Raw genomic sequence first — 4,849 nt, 5'->3', positions numbered from 1 at the left:
TTCGGGTACTTTTTGCTCACGATGACATCTCCGGCACCCGAAACAGTGTTGGAGTAAGTGCTCAGGAAGCATTTGCTGATGCTGTTTTTATTACTCCCATTTTACAGGTGAGAAAATGAATACTCAACGGTTAAATGACTTGCCTAATATTACCCAGATAGTAACTGGGGAGAACTGGTACTTGAACCCGAGATACTAATACCCGTGATTTCCCTGTGGCAACACAGTAGCCCCGGGGCATCTGGAGGTGGCACTAAGGGAGGGCCCAGCAGAGCCAAGGAGAGCAGCAGGAGAGCATCCGACCAGACGACATGGCCGACGTGGGGGCTTGCCTAAGGTGGGCACCGCTCCTGAGCCAGGACGGAGCATCAGAAACAGGTACGAAGCCTGCCTTGTCCAGGTGGGGGTGTGCCATTAGCAGCCTGAGCTCTGCCCAGAGAAGAGACGATCCATTCCTGGCTGTCTTCGTGAGGTTTTGTCCTCTGGCACTTGAGGGTTTGGCTCCCAGAGCAGGGATTATGGAAAATTCCTGCTGTGGCTGAAGGACAAGCAGGCGCCTGCAGGAGAGGATGATCGCAGCCAACCAGACAAAAGCTGCCGGGTGCAGGCAGAGCCACCCTGGGGTTGGACTGGCTCCCCAGGGCGTCACCTCGGAGGGCTGCCTGGCCCCATTTCCTTTCCCCAGAATGGCTCAGAGGCCTCTGGGATGGGAAGTCCCTTATGGTTTCAGTGGATCCAGGAAACTGCGTCATGCAGTGAGGGCTCCCTGGGGAGGGGAGGAGCCTTTTCCTGAAGGAAGGACTTTTCAATACCCTGCTCTGTCCCTTGTCTCCATGGAAATGACAGAGAGGCCCAAACAAGAAGTTGGCTTCCTTGGGGAAGGGAGGGTGAGCCACTGGTGAGAGCTTCCTACCCTCAGAGTCTCAGCTGTGAGCTACTGCGTCTCCGCAGGGCGCCACCATGTTATCAGGATCCCATCTGGGTGGGAGGGTGGTGACTGGAGAATGAGCTGTGACCTTGCTGAGCCCAGAGCAGACCAACTGGGAGGGTCTAAGAACAAGATTCAGAATGTCCAGGTTGGAAGAGTCTTCAGAGATCATCTGTGACATGACTTGCCCAAGGCCACGCAGTAAATCCTATGGATGAAAATCCCATCTGAGAGTGTTCTTTCCTACTCTAGAATGAGCGTCTTTCGGAATAAGAATGTAAATGGAAGCTAACACGTACCGAATGCTTACCGTGTGCCAGGCACAGTGCCAAGTCCCTTCCATAATCACAGCAACACAGGGACTTCTCATAGCAAACCTGAAAGGCATGTACCATTGCCACCGGTTTACAGAACAGGTAATGACCCTTAGGTGGCTCGAGCGTGCTGGTCAGGGTCACATAGCTGCTAAGTGGCCAAGCTGGTACACAAACCTAGGGCATCTGACGGTAGCCCCGGTCCCACGGCCTCCATTCTTTTCCTTCATAGTTCTGCGTCTTCTGTCTCATCCTATGTCCCTCCTCACGGCCCAGCCCTCTGAGCCCACGGTGGCTCCTAGTCTATGTGCCAACTGTCTGTCGGCTTCTGATGTTTACGTGCATATCCGGTGCTGTTTCGTTGTAGAACATGACAGCATGGAAGACGCCTTAGGCTTTTTTCAAAATAGCTGTCTAGATTAATAAAATAATTCTTCTCTGATTGCCAAAGTAATATCAGTGCTCTTTACAGAATACTGAGCAACTGTGAATAAATAAGAACAAGGTAGAAAAAAAAAAAACCACTCGTATGTTTCTTGGCTGTGTCTTCTGGAAATTGTTTACATCCTTGTTCATTTATCCATTGATAATCTCGACGATTTCTTCATCAGTTCGCTTAAGGACAGTGTCCTTTACATTCATGATGGCGGTGGACCTCCCCCCAACCCCCTACCTCCCTCCAATTTGTTGTTTGAAAATATTTTTGGAAGCTGGAAGGGCTTCTTAGGTTTTAACGGACTGGTGGTTTGCCCTGCGGATACCTCCTCACGGTGTTGGAGCGCCTGACTGGCAGAGGCAGGCACACGGGCTCTGACGTTGGCTGCAGCAAGTGTCTGCCCACAGCTGTCAAAGCTCTTCTTGACCTGGAAAACACAGTCCTGCCCTCGGAGGCTCCAGTGCGCCCGTCAGAAATGCCATTACCACTTACTTCCCTCTCCTGGGAAGTACCAGGCTCTGCTTTGGGGGCTGGGAGCCAAGACTCACAGAATCAGGGAGGTTCCTCCTGGTCCTCGGAGCCCGTCGTGTAAGGCTGGGATACAGTTGAAAGGAAAACAGTCCTACAGCATCTCTCTCTATGCGCATAGCTCCATTCAGGTCCCACTGGCTAGAGAGCTGAAGTCATTATTTCAAGTCCTTGTTTTTGTGTGGCTAGAGGGCCATCAGCTGCCTAAACTCCTCCTGGTTGCATTGCTGTTTACAAAAAGCGGTGTTCAGGCTCACACCAGGAGGAAGGCGGAGCAGGCTTGTATTAGTTTACCTTGCAGATGAGAAAAACGAGGCTCAGAAGGACAGCGGCAGGGGGCTGGGACTAGAATCTGAACTCCAGGGAGCTTTCATGATGAGGGGTGAGGTCCTGGGTGTGGGCAGCCATGTGGGGAAAGGGGACAGTCTGAGAGCTTCGAAGATGAAGAGAGAGGAGAAGAAGGCATTTCTGTGGGTACCCGGGCTGGAGCCACGGACTTCGCCTCTGCTTTGCTCAGAAATGCTTTCCCTCTGTTCTCTGGGACCCTCCTCCCCACAGTTCCAGCTGTAAAAACAGCAGGGCACACACAGGCTTGTGGGGGTTGGGGAAACACTCACGCCGTGTGTTTAATCATGAACCCAAGAAGTAGTCCCCTTAAAGTTGGGCACGTGACATGTCCATATCTGTCGCTACTAGACAACGGTCACAAGGCATAGCTAATGTGATTAGAAAAGAGAAAGAAGTAAGTAAACATTAAAGAGGAGGCCGACTTATTACATAAAGCTATGACTTCATACTCGCAATACCCAGGCGTTCACTTGGAAAATGCCGTCAACAGTACAATTGAGTAAGGTGTCTGGGTAACTAAGTCAGCATCGTCCAGTATAATAGTCTGACAGAAAAAATATCATGGGAGGAAAAGTCCATTTACAATAGCTACAAACAGATTATATACCTGGGGAGATAGTTATCTAGTTATGTGTAAGATGTGTACCAATACGATTTGGAGATATTATAAGGAGTATATTCAAACATGTGAATAAATGAAAAGATGTCTGTGAGAGAGGAAGCTGCATGCCAACTGTTGCTAAATTAATATTTAATATAATCTCAATTTTAAAATACAATATTTTTCTGAAATTAAACATGCTAAAGTTTGTATGAAAAAGGAACAGATGGGAATAATCAAATTTTTCAAAATAAAAGGTGGTCTAGGCCTAAAAGATATTAAAATATATTATAAAGCTAAAATAAATTAAGCAGTTTGGTAATGGTGCATGAATAGACAGACAGACAGACCAATAAAACGGTGTGGAAATTCTAGAAGTAGATCCAAATAGACATAGAAATTTAGTTTATGATTAAGAGGACATTTCAAATCAGTGAGAGAAAAGGAGATTATTTAATAAATGGTATGATATTTAGACAAATGGTAGCTATCTAAAACAAAGTTTAGATTCCTTCTTAGATCTTTATTCCAAAATAAATTCCAGATGGGGCAAAGATTTAAATTAAAAAAATACCCATGAAAGTATTAAAAGAAAACATGGGCGATTTTACTGAATAGCCAAATGGGGAAGGACTTTGTTTTTTGAAACATGATGCAAAATCCGGAATTCATATAAGAAGATTGGCACATATAACAGAAAATGAAAATTTTCTACATTGCAAACACGACTATAAAGTCAAAAGATAAACAAAAAACTTGGTTGGAAAAAAATGTTTCAAACGTGTGAGTTATAGACAAAGAGTTAATTTTCTTAATAGCTATGTAAACTCCTACAGATGAATAAGGAAAGACTAACAGCTCCACTACCCACCTTAAAAGGCAAAAGACTTAAGCAGAGAGTTCCAAGTTCATAGGAAAATAGATAACAGTGGCGTTTAAACACATGAAAGATGCTCACTCTCACTGCTCAAAAGATGCAGACTAAAACTGCTGCGAGATGCCATATTCACCCACTAAACTGGCAAAAAAAGAAAAAAAAAAGACATTGGCCCACAGGCTGCTTAGGATGTGCAACTGGTATAAGCTCTCTGCAACACCGCATCTCAGAATTTATCCCCCGTGTGGAGATGACCGTGATGGCTGTATGTGCAGGCGGGAGCTCTGGGGGAATGACGTGCCTTCATGACATGTGCTGGGGCGAGGTAGGCATAAGCAAGCGGGGGCCCAGGAATGAAGTCGGGGTGGAACCCCAGGAAGATCACTACTTCAGAAACGGGCAGATGAAGAGGGTTCCCAAAGAAGATCTGAAAAGGATGGTCGGAGAGAGGAAGAGAGTGGGAAGAGTGTGTGACAACCCTTCCATGATGACTACAAACCGAAACCCTGATACCATCCTCTTGAGTTGTGGACAGTTTATTTTCCACGTTTAATTGGAGGAAGAATCACGTTTACAACGGAGCAGTTTTCAGTCGCTCTTGCCTTGGTTTATGTTCTTAGGTATATGACACTGTTTCCCATATGCTGTTTGGCAGGGATCTCTCCATAAACACGTTTACATATATATACTGACACATATATTTGTAGGCACACATATATTTGAACTAATTATACTAATATTTATTTAGTCTTGATTATGTGCAATGCACAGCATGTCTCAGGCGAGAGGTTTGCCAGGATTTGACTGCAATACGCCA

Source organism: Pteropus vampyrus, unplaced genomic scaffold (genome assembly GCF_000151845.1).
Source record: "Pteropus vampyrus isolate Shadow unplaced genomic scaffold, Pvam_2.0 Scaffold232, whole genome shotgun sequence".
NCBI classification, from domain to species: domain Eukaryota; kingdom Metazoa; phylum Chordata; class Mammalia; order Chiroptera; family Pteropodidae; genus Pteropus; species Pteropus vampyrus.
This window is presented reverse-complemented; position numbering follows the sequence as displayed.